The following is a 24,892-nucleotide window of genomic DNA, read 5'->3' on the forward strand; positions in this document are numbered from 1 at the left end:
GCTTTGAAGGGACAATTCAAACATATGTTTATATACTGGATGTGGGATATAAGGAAAGATAAGAAACTGAGGTTCCATGTTTTTGTCCTAAGCTGCTAGATGGATGATCAAGTATGAGTGCTGGAGTCTAGTAGGTTTGAGTGTTTTTTTTTGTTTTGTTTTGTTTTGTTGTTTGTTTGTTTGTTTGTTTGTTTGTTTCCAGTGGGAATGGAGACCAAGGGTGCTGTTTATGAGGCTGGTTACATTTGGGATCCAAGCTAAAACTGAGATGCCTGTGAGATATCAGAGTAGAAAGAGTCAATTAACTATTGCATGTAAGCCTTAAGTGTTTAAAGGAGCCCTCTAGACCAGAAATATAGATTTGTGAGTTTAATAGATAAAAATTCAGTCAGGAAAAATACACAATCTACCATCGAGTAAAACACTGTAAGAATCTGCATTATTAAGTAACAGAATCTAACAGAGCAGTATCTGTAAGAGTATGGAAATAAATACATTGAGGATCAATAACTGATAACATGCCAGATTATGATCCTATATGAAGGCAAGAATAAGCAATTCCAGACATGTACAAAAGATAAAAGTATTATACCCCCACCTTTAAAAGAGAACACTTGAAGTCATGCTTCCAAGTAGCTGAAAATGAATAAAAATTTAGTATTCTGTAAAGATGATGCTGTAGTTTTAGACTCCCCTACTAGAAATATATCCTAAGAAAATAAATTGAAATATGGATGCAAATTTATGCACAAAAATGTTCATCCTAGAATTTTTGTTAATAATAAACATTATAATCGACGTTAGGAGAATGTCCATATGGTGGAACACTAGGAAGACATTGAAAATTATGTTTATGAATAATTTAAATTACATAGAAAAATGATTATGAAACACAGTTAAGTAAAAAAAAAAGCGGGATACCAAATTATAGGTACAGTATCTCTGTCAATAGGTGTAGAAAAACATCCTGGAAGGGAAAAATTTTAATATTATCCACGTTTGCCTCTGGGATATGGAATTACTTTTCCTGTTTCATTGTTATTTTTTGTACTTTCTAAGACTTCTAAATCAGCATTACTTACATAAATAGAAAATTACATAAGTAGAAAACTACATAATTAGAAAATTACATAAAAAGTTTAAAACTTAAAAAGGCAATATAAAGCCTAAGAAAACATGGGATAATTGATATAATTGATATTTATAATTGATATAATTGATAAAAGTTCAATATGCATTACTGTTTCAAATATTTAAAAATAAAAGTAAATATATGACTGGGAAGACAATCGCAACTAAAATAATAATGTCGTCACTATTAATAGGAGTTGGAGAATGCTATGAATTTCAGGTTACTTGTGAGTAGGGAAATAAACACAAAATTCCAACAGTAAGTGATGGAACTCCCTTCAAGACTGCAAGTTTATAAATGCAGAGATTAATGCAAAGAGGGAAGAGTCTGAATGGAGCACAGCTAGTGAAGAGAAGAAGGCAAAGTTCAGGAAAAAAATAAAAATCAATCCCAGAAAGAGAAAATCCAACACTAGGTGCCAAAACACTAAACACAAATTAGGGACTTGTATAGTTCCTCACACTGGCCTGATCATTACTATTGGGAAAGAAGGGGTAACCTGTCTCTACTTGGTAGTAATGGGGGATGAAAAAAAAAAGTAAGAGAAGAAACTATAAGTCCTGCAAAAATATCATAGAGCCATGAAATAAGCCAGTCTACCCTCCTTCTGCATCATCAATACCAACCGGTAGTGAAACTACACATCACTATACTGGCATAAGAGAACACTGTAAATACCCTGTCCGCAAATGCCTCAAAATACAAAAGCAAAATCAGAGCACTTCCATATTAAACCACTCAACAAAGAAAACAGAAGATGGTTCATCTGTTAGAAAGTTTCCTATGTATCCGGTCAAAAGGAGAACAAAACAGTCTCAAATAAATTAAGTAGTCTTACACAATCAGGTACCTTAAAAAGTATAGACTCTGAATTCAATAATTAAGAATAAAAATATACAAATACCAAACAAGGTGAAGTTCAATGAGAGTTGAGAGAATTCAGGAAAGAAATTAAAGAAAAAAATAATAAGTATTAGAAATAAGATAACTCTAAGAGGGACATTAAAAAGAAAGCAGGAAAATAACAAGGAATATAAACATGACAAAAAAAAAGCTAGGAAAAATGTGGTTAAAATAGAAGGCATACAAAGAAAATATAACTGAAATCCATTAAGAAGAATAAAAAAACAATGGAACTAATAGAACAATAGTTTAAAATTTTTCAAACAAAAGCCAAATGCCCAAATCAATATATTGAAAGGACTCTGTGTCCCCTGGAAAAACTTAGATCAGAGCAAGCACTGCATGATATACTAAGGTAAAATTACAGGCTTTAAAGACAAATATTTTTTGTGCCTAACAGAAAAATGAGTAAATTATTTGTAGGAATAAGAAAGCAAGATGGACACCAAAAATTTCAAGGGCACATCAACTCTAGCAAGGTTGACGGTAGAGAAAGTTTCAAAAAACTCAAGAAAATATAGTGTGAGTCAATGATGTTACTCTAGCCATACTGTTCCTCAAGTATCAAAAGTATGAAATCTTCTGAAGAAGTCTGTTTAAGGATGAGCTCCACCCTGGAAAACTCAACAAGTGTTAAGTATGTAACATGTTTAATTTTAGATGTAAGACTTAAAAAGGATCAAGGACATGGTGGATGAATAATATATAAACATATATTTCTGAAAGGTAGGAAGAATGCAACTAAGAAGCAGGAGAAAAAGGGTTAAGTAGAAATACGTTTGTTTCTACTTTTATTAATTTTTATGTAAGGGTTGAATATTAAAGAATGCCATTTATTTATGTATTTATTTACTTATTTTGAGAGCAAGAGAAAGATGGGAGGGGGAGAGATAGAGGAAGAAAAAATCTCAAGCAGATTCCTCTGAGTTCGAAGCCAGAAACGGGGCTTGATCCAAATAATGCCATTTAAAACTGGCAATGCATATAGAAAAAAGATCACATTTAAAATGGGTATTAAGGGCACTATAAAAGGTATGACTACAAAAATATTTCCTATTTTAAGGCCCCTGAGTGGCTCAGTCAGTTACGTGTCTGCCTTCTTCTGCTCAGTTCATGATCTCAGGGTCCTGGGGTCTGGCTCCCTGCTCAGTGGAGCTTGCTTCTCCCTCTCCCTCTGCCTGTCACTCCCCCTTCTTGTGCTCCATCTCTGTGAAATAAATAAATAAAATCTTTAAATAAGCCCAAAAGTAATTGCTATTTTAAAATGTACAAATTTTCAGAGGCACCTGAGTTTCTTAGTCAGTTAAGCATCTGACTCTTTAAAAAAAAAAGAATTCACTTACTTATCTGACAGAGAGCACAAGGGTGGGAGGTTGGTGAAGAGGTAGAGGGAGAAGCAAACTCCCTACTGAGCAGAGATCCTGACGTGAGGCTTGATCCCAGAACCCTTTGACTGTGGTCAAAGGCACATGAGCCATGTGCCTTAACTTGACCTGACAGCCACCCAGGCACCCCATCTTCTGACTCTTGATTTTGGCTCAAATCATGATTTCAGGGTCATGTGCCAAGCACTGTTTTTGGCTCCAGGCTCAGCAGGGATTTCTGCTGGAGATTCTCTTTATCACTCCCTCTGCCCTCCCCCTCCCATCTCTCTCTCCAAAAAATAAATAAGTCTTTAAAAAATTAAATAAAATGTACAAACTTTCCTAAATACCCAAGCAAACACATAACAGTGAGGAGAAACAAAGTAAATATAATATGCAGAGTAAGTATGATATAAAGCGATAGATTTGAGACAAAGCATATCAGACATAGCAGTAATTATGAATGAGCTTAACTGACTAAAGAAAAGGATTTCTAAACTGTTAGAAAAACCTAACCATGTATATGGCATGTCTAAAGCCAATTGAGTCAAAAGGCTACAAAATTAAGAGATAGTTAAAAGTATGCTGGGAAACTGAAAGTAAGCAACCAGATAGACTAAGGAAAAGTAAGCCAAAAAGGAAAAAAAAAAAATGAAAACATTCAGTGAGATAAAGAATGCTTTTTATTGCTTAAAGTCGTGATTTACAAGGAAGAGTTAACAGATTTGAATATCCATATTAAGGCATAATAAGAATCCATGAATCCACACTGAGAGATATTCAGATTGATAGATATTATGATAAATGATAGTCAGGCAGACAGATGAGGTGAGGGAAAGCTTTCTTATGATGAAATGTCAACTAATATGAAAGAAATAATGTAGAAAATTACAGTTTTACAATTATCATAGTAAAAACTGATGCAGGAATAATTATTCATTAAAGTTAGCATCCTGGAGGATGATCAGGTTTGATGAGGGCAGGATATTGAAACAGTCTTAGAATTAATAAAAATTTCTACAGTTAAATTATATTAATGCATATAAACTATACTGTGCAGAAACTAGATAATCCCTTTATGAAGTATCAATGTATATCATGTATTTGGAATGTGACACCTTAAAGACCAATTCTAATTGAGGGAGACACACTAAAATACTGCCCTTATTCTTGAAATATATCAACGTTATGAAAAATAAAGACTAAGAATAATTTCCAGATTAAAGAAGACTAAAATATATTATATAATGCAATATGAGTTCCTGGATCTATCTTGAACTGGAAAACAAATACTATAAAGGATATTATTGAGGTAACTAAGAAATGGTCTGTAGGTTAGATAGAAGTATTATATTGAAATTAAATTACCTGAAATTGAAAAATAAGTGATATTCTATCTCTGAAGGTAAGAAGAGCTGTGAAGAAAACTAAAAGAAGAGCAGTGTTGAGGTGATTTGGTAGTAGAGTGAGGCAGTCCTCATTCTTGAAGACATATGCTAAAAATGGCTAGAGATTCTGGTTTAATGCAGTTTCTTGATATGTTTTCATTTGGTAATGAGGAATCTATGGAATGCTGTTCATATATTATGACCTGAACCTGGAATATAAACATGTTCTCAGAACTTCACTGAATTGGAATATTTGGGGTCAGCAGTGAAAGGGAAGACTTAAACCCTGTGCCCACTACTAATCCAGCCAAATAACATGATCCTGAGGTATCTGGAGAGACCTTTCCTTAAATATGGACATTTAAAACAGAAAATGCACCAATCCGTCACAAATATACAAATAGGAATCCTTTGTGTGTGGTTTGAAATATCCCTGCTTTCAATACAGAGAAAAAAGTGAAAAAAATAATATATACAAGTGTGAAATGATCCCATCATTTTCAGTGTTCTGAATTTTATATGTGAAATCAATTTTAATGCATTAATTTTTTGTTCTTTCATTTAAAAGGCATTCATTGAGCCCTTTTGAGGTGTTAGATTTCAAACTGCAATGCTTCTGATTATTACATGCTTGAATTATTTTTCTTGTCTCCATTTCTAGTATTAGTTCAATCCTTCATGGGTAGTGACTCAAGTACTTCCTAAATGCCATGGCTACTTAAGTTTATCTCCCATATAATCTGTCCAACACATGATCTTCAGATTTTTCTCAAATATAAATCTGACCATGCTCCACCCAGTTTTACTATTTTAATAGTTTCCTGGTTTTGTAGGAGAAAGCCAGCTCTATTATCATCGTACACGTTGTTCTCTCCCAAACTTCCTTTGGTTAGTGTAGAATTACTTTGTTTTTGGAACAAACCATATCCACATGTATCTTTACTTAAGTATGCCTCTTTTGGGAGGTTATTTTCCTCATGCTTCTGGGAAGTTGAGGCCTTGATCAAAATGCTCCTTCTCTCATCAAACAATATTAAGAGGTCCCAGATCTGGGCTTTCATGGCACACTAAAATTTGTTTCTAAATTTCTCTATTTCTCTTTCCCTCCTAAATGGACCATAGCTTCTGTGATGCAGGCTTCCCATCTCATCCCAGTGATTTGTACAATATTTGGATCCTATTGTAGTTTTAATAAATATTTGTCAAATTAAAAGATAATATTTACCATGACTACATAATTAAGTCAACTGGCAGAGAAAATAAGATGTTAGAAGAATGGTATATAAAAGAAAATACCCCAAAGATTTAAGAAGCAAGAGCACATGTTGCACAAATGTCTGAATGCATGTACCGCCCATTAAAAAGTTTCAAATTGTACCTAATGATACTCCATTAACAACACCCAAGATGATTTTGAAAACATTGAAGATGTTGGACAGAATTAGACATCTGGCTTGAAATAATTCCAGTGGGATACGGACAGGCAATCTCTTTGAAGTAAAAATGTTTATGCAACACAGAAGGATTATCAAATACCCTACCTACTGCCAAAGAGTGGCTGCAGCCAAATATTAAATAATGTGAAAGAGAAAATGAGGCTGCAATTCTCTCAATGGGACATAAACCAAGAAAAGGCCTTGTTTCAGACGTGTATTTGGACACAAGCAATGCATTCATTCAGTAGTATTATCTTTTACACAAAACAAAAATGAACAGAAAATACAGTTTTACATTTCAAAAATTTAGCTCACAGTAATACCTCTTTATCATTTTGAGTAATGCTTTGATTTCAGTCAAAGGGAGTATTAAGAAAGTAAGACTTTAATTACTAGGTATGTAACTTTTTCTCTTTATATTGTTTTCATATGTTTTTTTTTTTTCTTTAAAGTAGGCCTTTGTGAATACTTCAAATGATTCATTTATTAAAAGCACTTAAGACTATGAGCAGAATAAGAATTATTTTTCATGGCAGTTTCTCTAATTTGCATACATAATGACACTTATCTTTAGCAAAGAGGCTTTTGAGAGGTAAGTAAGAAGTAGATAATGTATAGAATTCATAAGCACCATCAGGACATCTTTATAATCCTTTGTCATCCTCCCTCTGCACTGCAGAATTTGAGTCAAGATTTCTTTCAAACTACATTATAAACAAGTAAAATTCTGTTGGAATTTTACTTCAGTGGCTCAATCAACCCCTCTCCTTGAATAGGCTTCCTGTACATTGAAATTATGGCAGGATTATGACATTTTATTTAATTAATAGTATGAATAGTAACCCGCCCACTTCTATGAGTTACAATCCAAGTTTCTCAGGGCATAATACTACTACTACTACTAATAATAATAGTAATAAGCAATAATCCTTAACATTTATTGAGCAATTACCATGTGTTGGTATTTTATTAAGGGATTTACATATATTTTCTCACAACAGCTCTAAGAAGTGGGAAACATTATCTTTTTTTTTTTCTTTTTTTGTGAGGCACAGAAAATCTTTATTGCCACAGAAAGCAAGTGCACTCGTCCCACCTCATCAACAGATTTAAGAGTCACAGAAACGCAGACTTCACATAATAAAGTACAACACAGACTTGGGGAGAAATGGTCCCTTGGACTATATTGGCTGTAATACTGAGGTAACCATTTGGCCTTGTTCAATAAAATACCTCTAACACAATGAAAAAAAATCAACTAGTTATAACATCCAATTCATATATACAATTCAAATAATACTATATATTATTGGCTTCAATGTATAGCAAATTTAATACATTAGTGTTTACAAAATAAAAACTGTATTCTACTGAAATTTTTCTTGTGCTTCCCCCTTATCATTAAGCTTGAAAGATCAGGAAAGTATGATACTTAAGGAAACTTATTTATGGATTTAAAGATGCAGATGCAGTGTGTGGGGCCATGAAAGACAGATAAATATTAACTGGAACATTACCACATCTTTAAAAATTGTTGCTTATTGAAATCTACAAACTTGAACTGTAAGACACAATTAAAAAAAACCCACAAAATTTCTCAAAATATATTAGAATGGGAAACATTATCTATATTTTATACATGAGGAAACTCAGTATGTGTGATGACTTTCCCAAGAGCCATGTGAAGTGGAGAAACAGGACATGATCCAGTTTTGGCCCAAGAACTCCCCTCCTCCATGAATATACCAAATCTATACCTATTCTTAGAGCAATTCCTTCTGAAGAAGAACCAGTGACAGACTGACTAGCTTGTGCACAACAAATGATAAAGAGACCACATAGAGAAAAGCAAAAGAGACAGAGACACAGTAATTCGGGGAATCCCCACATCCAACATCACAGAGGGAAACAATAGTACTGAGAGGTTGAGAGCAGATTTGTCTGCTTTGAGGCACAGAAAGAAAGCCACTGTTTAGAAGGGTAACTAGAATGTATAGGAACCAGGCCTAGAACTCTGACAAGCAGCAAAGGAGTTGCTGGCACTCTCTCCATATCAGAGGAGCTGGCTGGCAAATACCACAGTTTCCTCCTTCCACCTTGATAGAACTGGCAGGAGCAAGGTGTGAATACCATAGCTGGCCTGCTGCATCCATGAGTCCTGGGCCTCTAGCTCACACTAGCCTAGGATGCCCTGGGCACAGGAAGAAAAAGCCAATTTATAAGAGCAACTAGACTATAAAGGAGTCAGCCCTAGAACCCTGCTAAATGTTAAGGGAGCTGTTGTAACTTTCTCTGGGTCAGAGGAGCTGGTGAATACCACAATTTGTTTCTACTTTACCTTAATAGCATGAATGGGAGCAGGATCCAGGCATCCTAGCTGGCCTACCACTTACCTGAATCCCAGGCCCTTAGTTCACACCGGCCCAAGCCTTTCCACTAAGACATCCCTAGAGCAGTGCACACTGGTACACCCCCAGTCAGTGCTCACCAGAACTCCAGGCATTGTGCCAAGGTGACATAGGTACAAAGCAACCCAGAACACTCTGGCCCATGCCACTTGGACTCCAGACGGCATGTTAGGACAATTCCAGCACATACTGCTCTGGGACCTTCTGGCTCATTCCTGTTTTGGTTCTGGCAACCCTGTCAGAGTACCCCCTCCCCCCCAGTTGGAGCACATCAGCCTCATTTCCAGCTACTCTACCAGGGTGCCTATCTGCACAGAGAGCCCTGGGACCCTCAATCCACTCCAGCCACAGATCAAGCCAGCCAAAGTCACCAGGTACACACAATCTAACAGGGAATGACCATAGACAAATACATTTCTTCAAGTTTATTTATTTATTTATTTTTGTATATTTTTTTATTGGAGTTCAATTTGCCAACATAGCATAACACCCAGTGCTCATCCCATCAAGTGCCCCCCTCAGTACCCGTCACCCAGTCACCCCAACCCCCCACCCACCTCCCCTTCCACTACCCCTTGTTCATTTCTCAGAGTTAGGAGACTCTCATGTTCTGTCTCCCTCTCTGATTTTTCCCACTCATTTTCTCTCCTTTCCCCTATAATCCCTTTCACTATTTTTTATATTCCCTGAATGAATGAAACCATATGTTTGTCTTTCTCCGAATGACTTACTTAACTCAGTATAATACCATCCAGTTCTATCCATGTTGAAGTAAATGGTGGGTATTCATCTCTTTTGATGGCTGAGTAATATTCCATTATATGCATATACCACAGCTTCTTTATCCATTCATCTTTCAGTGGACACTGAGGCTCCTTCCACATTTTGGCTATTGTGGACATTGCTGCTATAAACATTGGGGTGCAGGTGTCCTGCCATTTCACTGCGTCTGTATCTTTGGGGTAAATCCCCAGCAGTGCAATTGCTGGGCTGTAGGGCAGTTCTATTTTTAATTCTTTGAGGAACCTCCACATAATTTTCCAGGGTGGCTGCACCAGTTCTCATTCCCACCAAGAGTGCAAGAGGGTTCCCCTTTCTCCACATCCTCTCCAATATTTGTGTTTTCCTGCCTTGTTAATTTTTCCCATTCTCACTGGTGGGAGGTGGTATCTCATTGTGGTTTTGATTTGTATTTCCCTGATGGCAAGTGATGCAAAACATTTTCTCATGAGCTTGTTGGCGATGTGTATGTCATCTTTGGTGAAATTTCTGTTCATGTCTTTTGCCCGTTTCATGATTGGATTGTTTGTTTCCTTTGCTGATGACTATAATAAGTTATTTATAGATCTTGGAAACTAACCCTTTATCTGATATGTCATTTGCAAATACCTTCTTCCATTCCGTAGGTTGTCTTTCAGTAAATCACGAATGAAAAAGAGAGATCACAACCAATACCAAGGAAATACAAATGGTTTTAAAACAATATTATGAGCAGCTATACGCCAATAAATTAGGCAATCTAGAAGAAATGTGTCCGACCAGGGAAGATTGCAACTTTTCTAGAGATTGAATAAACTGAGCTTTTACCTCTGACAGAGAGGTATTCCATAGTCAATAACTTGCCTGCCTGAGAAGCCTCAGGAAATGCGAGATCTGGCCCCAGCTTGAAATCCATATGAACTCACTTTAAGAATATTTCCATGCTGCCTGGTTAGTGGAGAGCAAGGGGCTGTCAACATCAGTGCCACAGGGGCAAGGAGAATAAAAGCACCAAAGAGAACTGTACTCTTGGGTTGTACCTTTTTCTTCTACTTGGCTGAGTTTTTATAAAATTTCAATAAAGTAATCGTAAGAGTGTGAAAAAAAAAAACGCATTTCTGGAAAACCACAAACTACCAAAACTGGAACAGGAAGAAATAGAAAACCTGAACAGGCCAATAACCAGGGAGGAAATTGTAGCAGTCATCAAAAACCTCCCAAGACACAAAAGTCCAGGGCCAGATTGCTTCCCTGGGGAATTCTATCAAACGTTTAAAGAAGAAACCATACCTATTCTACTAAAGCTGTTCCTAAAAGATAGAAAAGGACAAAATACTTCCAAACTCGTTCTATGAAGCCAGCATCACCTTAATTCCAAAACCAGACAGAGAATTATAGACCAATATCCCTGATGAACATGGATGCAAAAATTCTCAACAAGATACTAGCCAATAGGATCCAACAGTATATTAAGAAGATTATTCACCATGACCAAGTGAGATTTCTCCCCAAGATGCAAGGCTGGTTCAACACTCATAAAGCAATCAATGTGATAGATCATATCAATAGAAAAAAAACAAGAGCCTTATGATCCTCTCATTAGATGCAGAGAAAGCATTTGACAAAATACAGCATCCATTCTTGATCAAAACTCTTCAAAGTGTAGGGATAGAGGAAACATTCCTCAGCATCTTAAAAGCCACCTATAAAAAGCCCACAGCAAATATCATTCTCAATGGGGAAACAGTGAGAGCCTTTCCCCTAGATTAGGAAGGAACACAACACGGATGTCCAGTCTCACCACTGCTATTCAACATAGCACTAGAAGTCCTAGCCTCAGCAATAAGACAACAAAAAGAAATAAGGCATTCAAATTGGCAAAGAAGAAGTCAAACTCGCCCTCTTCACAGATGACAGGATACTGTACATAGAAAACCCAAAGGACTCCACCCTAAGATTGCTAGAACTCATACAGCAATTTGGCAGTGTGACAGGATGCAAAATCAATGCCCAGAAATCAGTGGCATTTCTATACACTAACAATGAGACTGAAGGAAGAGAAATTAAGGAGTCAATCCCATTTACAATTGCACCCAAAGGCATAAGATACCTAGGAATAAACTTAACCAAAGAGGTAAAGGATCTATACCCAAAAGACTACAGAACACTTCTGAAAGAAATAGAGGAAGACAAAAATAGATGGAAAAACATTCCGTGCTCATGGATTAGAAGAATTAATATTGTGAAAATGTCTATGCTACCCACGGCAATTTACACATTTATTGCAATCTCTATCAAAATACCATGGGCTTTCTTCAGAGAGTTGGAACAAATCATCTTAAGATTTATTTGGAATCAGAGAAGATCCTGAATAGCCAGCCAGGGGGATATTAAAAAAGAAAACCATAGCTGGGGGCATCACAATGCCAGATTTCGGGTTGTACTGTGATCATCAAGACAGTGTGGTACTGGCACAAAAACAGACACATAGATCAATGGAACAGAATAGAGAACCCAGAAATGGGTCCTCAACTCTATGGTCAACTAATATTTGACAAAGCAGGAAAGACTATCCACTGGAAAAAGGACAGTCTCTTCAATAAATGGTGCTGGGAAAATTGGACAGTCACGTGCAGAAGAATGAAACTGGACCATTCTCTTACACCATACACAAAGATAAACTCAAAATGAATGAAAGATCTAAATATGAGACAAGAATCCATCAAAATCCTCGAGGAGAACACAGGCAACACCCTTTTTGAACTTGGCCACAACAACTTCTTGCAAGATACATCCATGAAGGCGAGGGAAACAAAAGCAAAAATGAACTATTGGGACTTAATTAAGATAAAAACTTCTGCATAGCAAAAGAAACAGTCAACAAAATATTTCTTCAAGTTTAGAAGCAGCTGTTATGCCTAATTCATAGAAATAAACACAGAAAGTCAAGCAAAATGAGGACAGAGGAATATCCTTTTAACAAAGCACAAGATGTTATGTACAAACCTAGTGGTAATCACAAATCAAAAATCAGTAATAGATACGCAAAAATGAAGAGAAAGGAATCCCAGTATATCACTAAAGAAAGCCAACTTATCATGAGAGAAGTGAGCAAGGGAAGAAGGTAAGAGAGGAGAACAACACATACAACTATAAAACAAGTTTTAAAAAATGGCAAATGCATAGCTATCAATAATCACTTTGAAGTAAATGGAGTAAATGCTCCAATTAAAAGACACATAGAGTGACAGAGTGGATTAAAAAACAAGACCTATTTGTTCGCTGCTTACAAGAGGCTCATTTGAGACCCAAAGACACATGCAGATTGAAAGTGAGGGGTTGGAGAAACACTTATTATGCAAATGGATGTGAAAAGAAAGGCTGGGTAGCAATACCTATACATCAGACAAGTAGGCTTTAAAAAAAAGACTGTAACACGAGACAAAGAAGGGCAATATATAATAACAAAAATGACAATCCAACAAGAAGATAAAACAATTGTAAATATGCACCCAACATGAAAGCACCCAAATGCATAAAACAATAACAAACATAAAGGAACTAATTGATAGTAATGCAGTAATAGTAGGAAGCTTTAACAACCCACTTCCATCAGTGGACAGATCATTCAAACAGAAAATCAACTGGAAATAGTGACTTTGAATGACACACTGGACTAGACAGATTTAGCGAGTATATTCAGAACATTCCATCCTAAAATAGTAGAATACACATTCTTTTCAAGTGCACATGGAACATTCTCCAGAGTAGATCACATCTTACGCCACAAAATAAGTCTCAACAAATTTAAGAAGATTGAAGTCATAGCATGGATTTTTTCTGATCATGAAACTAGAAATCAACCACAAGAAAAAATCTTGAAAGAGCATAAATACATGGAGGATAGTGAAAAAAAAAAAAAAAAAAAAAGAATGGGTCAGCCAAGATATCAAAGAAATAAAAAAATTACATGGAGAGAGGCATTCGGGTAGCTCAGGCAGTTAAACATCTGACTCTTAATTCCTGCTCAGGTCATGATCTCAGGGTTGTGAAATCGAGCCCCATGTAGGGCTTTGTGCTCAGCAAGGAGCCTGCTTGCCTCTTTCCCTCTGCTATTCCTCCCGCTTATGTACTCTTTCTCAAATAAATAAAATATTTTTAAAAAAATTACATGGCTAGAAATGAAAATGAAAACATAACAGTTCAAAATCTTTGAGATGGTTCTAAGAGGGAAGTTTATAGCAATATAGGTCTACCTCAAGAAGCAAAAAAAAAAAAAATCTCAAACAAATTAACATACCTAACTCTAGAAAAAGAGCAATAAATGAAGCTTAAAGCCAATATAAGGGAATAACGAAGGTTAGAGAGAAATAAATGACATAGAAACTTAAAACAAACAAAAAAAGACAATAGAATAGATCAATAAATCAATAAAACCAAGAGCTGATTCTTTGAAAAAATTGATAAACCTTTAGCCAGACTCATTAAAAAAAAAAGTGGGCTCAAATAAAATCAGAAATGAAAGAGAAATAACTACTCACAGAACAGAAATACAAAGGATTAGAACAAAATATTATGAAAAGTTATATGTTAACAAAATAGGCAATCTATAAGAAATGGATAAATTCCAGAAACAAATAACCTACCAGAACTGAAGTGGAAAGAAATAGAAAATTTGAATAGACCAACTACTGCAATGAAATTGAAAGAGTAATCAAAAAACTCCACACGCAAAAAAGTTTAGGACCAGATGGCTTCACAGGTGAATTCTATCAAACATTTAAAGAAGAGTAAATACCTGTTGTCTTCAAAATTTTCAAAAGAAAAAAAAGAAAAGAAAAGAAAGAAAGAAAGAAAAAAAGAAAAGAAAGAAAGAAAGAAAGAAAGAGAAAGGAAGGAAGGAAGGAAGGAAGGAAGGAAGGAAGGAAGGCAGGGAGGAAGAAAGAAAGAAAGAAAGAAAGAAAGAAAGAAAGAAAGAAAGAAAGAAAGAAAGAAAGAAAGAAAGAAGGTTAGGAATAAAAAATAAATTTATTATTTAAAAAAAAAAAGGAATACTTCCAAGATCATTCTACAAATCCAACAATTCCAGCACTACCCTGATCCCCAAACCAGATAAAGATACTACAAAAGAAAACTACAGGTTAATAACCTTGATGAACATAGATGCAAAATTTACCAACAAAATACTAGCAAACCACATTTCAAAAATCATTAAAAGGATCATTCACCATGATCAAGTAGGATTTATTCTGGACATGTATGATGGGTTAATATTCACAAATTGTCGATCTGATACACCACATTAGCAAAATGAGGGTAAAAATTGTATCATTTCAAAAGATGCAAAAAAACTATTTGGCAGAATTTAACATCCATTCATGATAAAAACTCTCAACAAAGTGACGTTAGTGGGAACATACCTCAACATAATAAAGGCCATATATGAAAACCCACAGCTAACATGGGTGAAAAGCTGAGAGCTTTTCCTCTATGAATAAGAAAAGGGCAAGGGTGTCCACTCTCACTAGCATCAGCTAAGAAAAAGAAATAAAATGCAACCACATTGTCAAAAAAAAAGTAAAAACACCACTATTTGCAGATGACATGATACTATACGTAGAAAACACTAAAACTTCACCAAAAATCTATTAAAATAAATAAGCTCAGTAAAGTTGTAGGATGCAAAATATACAGAAATCACTTGGGTTTCTATACACTAATAATGAAGGAACATAAAGAAAAATTAAGAAAACAATTTCATTTATAATTTTACCACAACGAATAAAATACTTAGAAATAAACTTAACTAATGAGGTGAATTAAAGATTAAAGGAATTAAAGATTAAAGGAATTAAAGATGCCACAAATGGGCAGCCCGGGTGGCTCAGCGGTTTAGCACCACCTTCAGCACAGGGTGTGATCTTGGAGACCCAGGATCGAGTCACATGTCAGGCTCCCTGCATGGAGCCTGCTTCTCCCTCTGCCTGTGTCTCTGCCTCTCTCTCTCTCTCTGTCTCTGTCTCTCATAAATAAATAAATAAATAAATAAATAAAATCTTTAAAAAAATGATACCACAAATGGAGAGACCTATCATGCTCATGAATTGGAAGAATATTGTTAAATTTCCATACTACCTAAAACAATCTACAGATTCAAGTGCAATCTGTATCAAAATATGGATATTTTGGATATATGGATATATCCAAGATATATATATATGGATAATTTCTCACAGAGGTAGAACAAATGTTAATATTGGTATGAAACCACAAAAACTCCAAATAGCCAAAGCAATCTTGATAAAAAACAAAGCTGGAGGTATCACAACCCAAGATTTCTAGATAAGCTACAAAGTTTTGTCAAAATAGTATGGTGCTGGCAGAAAAATATACACATAAATCAATAGAACAGAATAGAGAATTCCATAATAAACCTACACTTATATGGTCAATTAGTCTATGGTAAAGAAGGCAGGAATATACAATAGGAGAAAAATAGTCTCCTCTGTAAATGGTGCTGGGAAAACCAGACAATTACATGCAAAAAAAAATGAAACTGTACTACTCTTGTACACCATATGCAAAAAGTAAAGAGAAAAAAAACTCAAAATGAATTAAAGACCTAAATGTGAGATCTAAACTATATAAATCCTAGAAGAAAACATAGTGATCTCTTAAACATTGGTTTTAGCAACATTTTTTCTAGATATGTCTCCTTAGGCAAGCAAAACAAAAGCAAAAGTAAATATTTGGGACTATATCAAAAGAAAAATGAAAAAAAAAAAAAGAAAACCATCAACAAAACAAAAAGGTGACTACTGGACGGGAGAAGATATTAGTAAAAGATGTATCCAATAAAAGGTTAGTATCCAAAATACATAAAGAACTTATACAACTCAACACCACAAAAGCCAAAATAACTTGAGGAAAAAATGTGCAGAAGACCTGAATAGATTTTTCAAAGAAGACATACAGAATACAGATGGCCAACAGAGACATGAAAAGATGTCAACATTACTAATCATCAGGGAAATGCAAATTAAAACCGCAGTGAGATATCAGAATGGCTAGAATCCAAAAAACGAGAAATACCAAGCTTTGACAAGGATGTGGAGTAAAAGGAATCCTGTACACTATTAGTAGGAATATAAGTTGGTGTGATCACTATGGAAAACAATATGAAGGTTTCTCAAAAAATTAAAAACAGAATTACTGTATGAGCCAGTAATTCCACTGTAGGTACTTACTTGACAAAAATAAAAACACTCATTTGAAAAGGTGCATGTACCCCTATGTTTATTGCAGCATTATTTACAATAGCTAAGACATGGAAACAATTCAAGTGTCCATCAACTGATGAATGGATAAGGAAGTTGTGGCATGCATACACAATGGATGTTACAAGCCATAAAAAAATGAAATTTTACGATTTGGGACAACAGGGATGGACCTAGAAAGTATTATGCTGAATGAAATAATTCAGAAAGAGAAAGGAAAATACCATACAATTTCACTTATATGTGGAATTAAAAAAAAAAAAAGAAGAAGAAGCAAAGCAGAAACAAGCCCATAAATGTGGCAAACAAACTGGTGGGTGCCAGAGGGGATGGAGGTAGGGAGATTGGCAGAATGGGTGAGGGGAGTGGAAGGTACAGGCTTTCAGTTATGGAATGAGTAAGTCAAGGGAAATGAAAGGAAATGAGCACAGTCAATGGTGTTTTAGTAGTGTTGTATGGTACCAGAAGGTAGCTACATTTGAGGGTAAGCATAGCATAAGGTAGAGTTGTCCAATCACTATGTTGCACACCTAAAGTTAAAGTAACATTGTGTGTCACCTACACTTCAATTTAAAAAAAGCTTAAAAATTGCAAAATAATAATAAACACACCAAACATGGCTAAATTTTAAGGAGAGCTTAACTAATACACAAATGTACAAAACTAGAGAGTAAAGAGCCAGGGTTTGAATCCAGATTTCTCTGATCCCCAAACCCAGTGACCTCTTAGCCAGTATGTGATCTCCATTGATGGACTGGCACTCCTACACAAAAATGTGTGAGAAACTTCATAATCTCACCCATTCTCTCCTTTGTCCTTTTAAAAAAGATTTTATTTATTTATTCACAAGAGACACAGAGAGAGAGGCAGAGACATAGGCAGAGTGAAAAGCAAGCTCCCTGTGAGGAGCCTGATGTGGGACTGGATCCTAGGACCCTGGGATCGTGTGGTGAGCCAAAGACAGGAGCTCAGTCACTGAGCCACCCAGGCCTCCCCATTCTTTCCTTTTCCTATCGCCATAGCAATTTCTCTGGAGTCAGTCATAGGCACCCTCGACTGAGGGTTCCAACCAACTTCTCAGTCTTTTCCTGCTCTATCCTGATGCCACTGATACATCAGATGGCAACCAAATCATGTGTTTCCATTTGGGGCATTTTTAATTTTAATCCTATAAACCTAGAATGTATGAGGCGCAAGCGTTAAAATGGGAAAGTAGGTCCAATCTGCCCATAATTTTGAATATGAGTTTGATGGATAAGTTTATAGTTTATTCAGATAAGCTATCTGGAATCTTCCAAGTCTCAAAAATCAAGAATATGCTCCCTTGGAGATACCAAAAAAATTGTAATATGCATTCCCAATTTCTTTAACTTTCACACACAATTTTCAATTTAATTCTTCATTGAATTTTTTTCTTTGTTCTTCTTATGACTTTTTGGCTGGATTAAAAATCTACTTCAAATGCTTTCTGTTTACAAGTCATTTACAAAACATTAGTGTTTCCCTAATGGTTCATTAAGTTGAATTTATTTTTTTAAAAACCTAATATTTTAAGGAAAAAAATCCTTCTTCTACAAAATCATCCCTATCTAAACTAGAATTTAGCTTTGACCCTTTCCTCAAACATATGACTTAATGGGTGATTTTACTATCATACTTCTTTGTTTTTAAAACCTGTTGATTAATACTTGATTCAAGAGCTGCATCTCTGCACCCATTCATAATACCTTAGTTGTTACTTAGCAACCAGCTCAGTTCTTTCTTGGTTTTAGGAGACTGCACATGTGGAAGGAGAGGATGAAGCCATGGGATGATCTTAAATAAATAAATGGCTTTCAGTTTTCCAAAGATTAAGTGATAATAAAATAACATGAATCTTTTTGTCATCCATCCACTGTGGATCTATCATGGAGGCACAATGTTCCTACAAATTAATAATGATATATATGTTTCCTAGAAAAGTGTCCTTGATTTTATTCTAGTTATGTCTTCTGTATTATTTTACTCTTGCAATATATTTTCTATTATGTTTGGAAGATTCTTAATAAGGATTCAACAATTTTAATTGTTGCTACTTTTTGGAGATTGTCCTATCATTCAAAGGAAGAAAAGAATGATGGGGCACATACTGGCTATTCTTGCAAGGCATACATGTCATCAATGACCTTTCTAAAATAGAAAAAAAAATGATCACAGAACTTTTATTTGCAGATCTTTGTTTTCATTGTCAGAAACTGAATATTCTGACCATTAGACAAAGAGCTCTACAAAAATAGGTCTTAGTTATTTGTATCAGTATAGTGATGATCCCAATGCCTTTATGGAAGGAATGCTTACTAGAAGTTTTTGGAAACTCAAGTGATTGAAAAAAAGGCTTCAGAGAAGAGAAGCTTAGAATGGGTAAGCAAGAATACAAAAACAGTTTAAGTCATTCAACAAGAACAAAATGGGAACATGAGTTTTATATGAATAACCAACTTGAGCCGTACTTATCACAGTGGTTTGCTAAGTTCCTAAAAGGTCCAAAGCTGAACTGTCAAAAGTGAGGCTTGATGATCTTCACAGGGTTTCTTAATTGTAGAGCAATTGATACTAAGAACTTTGTGAATATAATCGATGAGATTCTCTGAAGAGTCACTAGACTGCCAGCAATGTAAAATAACATCAATGAAAAACAATGGACATGTAGGTTTACATCAATATCAGGAATAAGAATATTAATTAGGAGCTAATTATGGTAGTAATGCTTAGGGTTTATTCTGAGTTTCTTTTTAGTTAGAGAAACACATACACAAATACATTCCTCGATTCGTGTAACTGAGATGGACCTGATAAGTCTATGTTGAAAAAAGAGCAATTATTCTTTATTTTAACAATAAAAACAGAATTTCTGTTCTTCCATGTGCCTGGAAGATCTTTAACAATGCACCTCTTCTTCAAGAGGTTCAGTTTCCTCATATTAAGATGAAAGTCATAATTAGCTACTTGCCTAAAGGGCTAATATGTGGTAGAAAGCAATAGCTTTCAAAGCAATTTGAGATTCACAGTGAGACATGTATTTTACATTAAGGTCCAATTCACACACATAGGCACATAATGTCAGAACAGAAGATCCTGGAAACTTATCTTTCTACATGTAATGCACCCTTCTACTTTCTATTCTAATTTGTCTATTTCATAAAAAGAAAAACGTGTTCTACCTCACTAGATTTATATCTAAATCCACTACTGAGTTGCAAACTGTAGTTTGAAAAACAGTAAAGTAGGGGGTTTTGGAGAAAAGATCTTGTGATATGTTTTTACATGAGAGCACTCTTGCACTTACAATCCAAATGAAATTACTCGTTCATTACATCCACATTTTTTTGAAATTATTAAAGAACTCAGTACATTAAATGAGAGAGGAGAAGTGATAATTTCCTACCTATTGCCTTGATCTTAATGGTAACTGTTTGATGATTAAATAGTAGCATGCCACCATTCTTGTTTTTCTGAGAATTTGAACAGATTACCAGGAATTAGTATTTTTTTTAAAGCACAAGTGATATGAGCATTATTCTATATTTTGCAAAATCATAGCTTGGGTGTTATTGGCTAGATATCTAAACATACAATTTTCTGTAATATTATAGGTTATTTTATTTTCTCCAGTATCCTATGGAAAATATTTTTCTTTATCCTTTGCATGCACCTGGAGATGAAATGAGGTTTGCTTTCAAAATGTACTTCATGTGCTTGAAATAAGTAATTCCATCTCATGGAGTTATATATTTTTAATGCCTTTTCTACTTTTTGATCTACTTCCATGTCAGGAAAGGATCCTGAAACACACAGGAAAAGGAGAGGAAAGGACTGTCTCTTTCATACATACCACTCATTCCTGTACTCCTTAAACAGCTGAATAGCTCATGAGCCTTCATACTAAGGAGATGTTTCTCATCTGGAATTTCCAAAGTTGAAAACATTTCAATCAGTGAACTTTGTTTCTTCTTCTCATTTTTTTTTTAAGAATATACATTTTTATGTATACTTGGATTAAGGAAACAAAAGCCATATAAAATTAAGGCAAACTAAAGAATTAAATGAAAAGTACATCTATTCCCAGTTGCTTAGAAAGAAGATTATATTAAAAGTCCATACTGTGAATTTCCACTGATATATCAGAAGGATGGAAGACTAAAGTTTACCTACAACTTCTTCAATGCTTTATCTCCACCAGCAACAGCTTTTGTTCTCCCTGAAGGAGAACTGAATACAAATGTGTTTCTAAAATCTGAAACAACGAGGACACATTGGTAAGCCAGAGGAGCCCAGAACTCTGATTCTGAAAATCTAGAGTCAATGCCTACCATCTTCAGACTGCATAGATAATGGGAAGTGGTAAGCAGGGCCCACTCACAGAGCACAGATGTTGTGCAGAGAGCCTGTCCCTACATGCACCTCACTTTGACAAAGCTGCTTGGGGAAGGACGTTGACAGAGCTGAGAGCCATGTACCTCTGAAAATCATTTCTTTGGTTGCACAACACCATGCCCTCGGGTTGGACACCGGTACCCTCCAACCCCCTTTCTCCTTCATTTTCATCTCTTTTTATTTTTACCTGGTTTAAACTCTTTTTTTTCCATTGTCCCAAAAGTAAAGCAGAAATGGGGAGGTAGGTAAGCAGACAAGAGGAAGCTCCTGGGAGAACTGGAACTCTTCATTTCACATTTCAACTTTTAAAAGCCTTTCAATGATAAAAGACAATTTTCTGGGCCTGAGGTTAAACACACATATAATTATAGTTTCTTTGTGGAATCCAAATGCCTGATGAATCAAAAAGTGTGGTGTCACCACAAGTTGACAGAAGCACAGACTCTCCACCAAAGTTATTTGTTCAAAATGTTGCTTATAAATTTTTACCACAAAACATTAGTGTCTTATCCCAGAGAGACCAAGCCACACGTTGGCATGTATTATAAGTATTCAGGAAGAATTAACTGTTTTGTTTGTTCATTTTTTTTTTTTTCCCATCAGAATTAAGGAGATAGCCTCACTGGCTAGGAAGAGGATTTGCAATTATTTTATGTCTTCAAGACCAAGTTTCAGGCAATCGGGTGGCTCAGCTGCTTAGCACCGCCTTCAGCCCAGGGCGTGATCCTTGGGTCCCGGAATCAAGTCCCACGTCAAGCTCCCTGCATAGAGCCTGCTTCTCCCTCTGCCTGTGTCTCTGCCTCTCTCTCTCTCTCTGTGTGTCTCTCATGAATGAATAAATAAAATCTTAAAAAAAAAAAAAAAGACCTAGTTTCACTAGGCCCTTCTCTGTGAAATGATTCCTAACAATATGCTCCTGTGGATAGAGCCATGTTTCCCTGTACCTTTCAAGTTACCTAGAATATCTTAAATGCAAAATAAGTGTTTGCTACATCAGTGAATAGGTTAAATAAATGAAAGAGGAAAGATGTCATCAAGAAAATAAAATTAATCCAATCAGGTAGGTTTCCTGTTAATTTGATTTTCTTGACTATCACCAATACAAACATTTTATTCTAGCCCTAAATACCCAGAGATAGAATCAGAAGCTTTTGTTTATATTTGAACGAGCTAATAATTATGTGCTTTGTTAGTATAAACTTGACCTTAGAGGTCAACTTTCACATTCCTTGTCAATACCTTAGATTTCGGCTCACCAAGAGTCTTGAGATTTAGCCACAAGAAAGAAGGAAAGTGAAGGAAGAAAGCAAACAAATAGAAAATCTTTAATTTAGATCTTCATTTAAAATAATCCTTTTCTCTAGGAAATTGTGCAACATCTCCAAAAATCCAACACATCTTTTGTTTCAGAAAAAAATTAGTAACTGCTAATGTAAATACCTAGATATGAGTACGATGATAAATAAGGTTGGATAGTTTTCTCTGTGTCTGTCTTTTTTGAATATTTATGGGGAAATGATGATATATAGATAATATAATATAAATTGTGGATTCAGTCCATGCTTATCCATGGAGAGACATACAAGTCAATCTAAGACTTTCTTCTCTAGTGCCAGGGTTTGGTTCAAGCTTTCCCAGCAAGAATGCCAATGAATTCTTATTCATTGAGTTATTGAGAGTTATTGTGGCTACAGTTTGCCCAGGGTTCAAAAAGAGATGATTGCTAATGTGTCTGCCTTTACATTTCAGCTTATTTGAAAGTTTATAATGATCTAAATATAAAGTGCTTTATTTATTTATTCATTCATTCATTCATGAGAGACACACCTAGAAAGAGGCAGAGACATAGGCAGAGGAAGAAGCAGGCTCCTTGCAGGGAGCCTGATGTGGGACTTGATCCAGGGACTCTAGGACCACACCCTGAGCCAAAGGCAGATACTTAACCACTGAGCCACCCAGGCATCCCTTATCTTATCTAATAAGAGTTTTAGGAAATGACTCTCATTATTAAATATATCATGACTGCAAGCAGAAAACTAAAAGTACATATTCAGAAAAAGTGAGCTAGCGTGATGAAAAAAAAATACTGATGGGTTCTTTGGAAAGAGAAAGGAATTTATTTCTAGAGAAAGCTGGCATGAGAAATAAATTAACTGTCTTGAAAATCCTGTCAAAATAGATCTTTAAATTTCAGTGTTTATTAAAATCAGAAAATGCCAGTAATAAAGACTATGATTCTGTGATTGATTTTGAATTTGTTATTAAGATGAAATGTTTTTATTATAAAAAATATTATAAACATTTGCAACATTGTGACAATTGGCAGAAACATAATAGAATCACCATGTTGGCACTTGGAGTATGTGGCTTCTAAATGCCCTTTCTTTTTGTAAAAGGATTTGTTCACACATTAATTTGGATGACTACATTAAACTGTATAATTGCTATTATACTCTCAAATCAGTTCTAATTATTCCAGTAGTAATTATTAGTATAAAATTTTCCTTTGCTTTCCTTTTTTTATTATACCCTCTGCCACTCCCAAAACAACTTCTAAAACAAATAAAAGCTATCCTTAAACATAATGAGGCATTATTCTCAAAGTCTCTTACATCTAGTTCCACTTGTATGACTTTGCTGAAGCAAATATCTGAGAAGTCTCACTAATGAGACAATTAAATCGATTCTTTTTAATCCCCATCTTTTGTGTCCTTTCTGCAGCCTATGAGACATTTGAGGCAATGAAGTAAGAAAACCCTGTGTCTGGATGTCTTTTCTTTTAGCTTCTATGCTGTTATGTTCCCTTCTATATACTTCATGACTCTCCTTACTCAGTCATCCTTTCTATGAAACATATGCTAGAATTTACCATCAATATTTCCTGTGTAGTTGTCCACGTGGATATTTCATCTTTCAATTTCCCACAGTTATGAGGATGAGTCTAAAATTTTTTCTTCATGCTTCAGTATTCTTTTAAATCTTGAGAAAATTATTTATTTCTTCTTTATCTCAAAAATCTACATGCTAAAAATTAAATTTCTTTTGAATGTTGTGTGGTTTTCTCATCCACCTACTTCTAAAAATTTATCTTCCTTGCCCATTACCATCATGTACTACATCTCCCCAAGTCAAAACTTGAGGTCAGTGTTGACTTTGCCATTTAGCTTATGTGTCAGATTCAATAACTTGCAAGTTCTATTGAAATTATAGTCATATAGAACATTTATTTGGCACCTACTATATGACAGAGATTAATTTGAGCACTTTGCATATATTGTGACTTAAATCCTCAAAACATGACAGTTAAGAGTTATTATTGTCTGCATTATAAAAATTTGGAAATAAGGGTTCAGTGTGTGTAAGTAACCTACCTAAATAAGTCAGAGGCTGGGCAGGACCTAGGGTTCAAACCCAGTTTTTTTTTTATTGTAAAATCAATAATGTCTAGTGTTCATTCCACCTATATCACTTTTATTTCCATAATGTCTCACATCCCTTTTCTCCTCTATCCTCTTAAATCCACACAACATGACATTTCCTCTTGCTTGCACTCTGATTCTTTACTTTCTCGTTGCTTCAAATTTCCTAAATGACATCTTTATCATATGAATCTTCAATAAAATGTCCCCATTGTTTGCAAATTATGTACAGACTACTTTGACAGGTTATTCAATTAGAGTTCTTTGCTTGTACTCAGTAGAAACTGTTTCTGATTGTTAGGCAAAACAAAATGAAAACAAAACTTTGTAAACACTACACACACAGGAAGTTTATTAGCAGGATACTGAAGAGCTGGACCTTGGGGGGAATAA

General features: G+C 35.1%; 2 long non-coding RNA genes across 2 annotated transcripts in view; one reads left to right on the forward strand and one right to left on the reverse strand.

The window, feature by feature from the left end:
- Positions 1–4,937, reverse strand: part of LOC119869716 — a 37,040-nt gene extending 32,103 nt beyond the window's left edge. The window contains exon 1 of the long non-coding RNA XR_005372306.1: positions 4,768–4,937. This is a non-coding gene — a long non-coding RNA (uncharacterized LOC119869716). The remainder of the gene's footprint in view (positions 1–4,767) is intronic.
- Positions 1–22,895, forward strand: part of LOC102152201 — a 219,831-nt gene extending 196,936 nt beyond the window's left edge. The window contains exons 7-8 of the long non-coding RNA XR_005372301.1: positions 7,273–7,426; positions 21,684–22,895. This is a non-coding gene — a long non-coding RNA (uncharacterized LOC102152201). The remainder of the gene's footprint in view (positions 1–7,272; positions 7,427–21,683) is intronic.
- The last annotated feature ends 1,997 nt before the right edge of the window (positions 22,896–24,892 follow it).

The sequence above is a fragment of the Canis lupus genome, chromosome 17 (genome assembly GCF_011100685.1).
Source record: "Canis lupus familiaris isolate Mischka breed German Shepherd chromosome 17, alternate assembly UU_Cfam_GSD_1.0, whole genome shotgun sequence".
Lineage (NCBI taxonomy): Eukaryota > Metazoa > Chordata > Mammalia > Carnivora > Canidae > Canis > Canis lupus.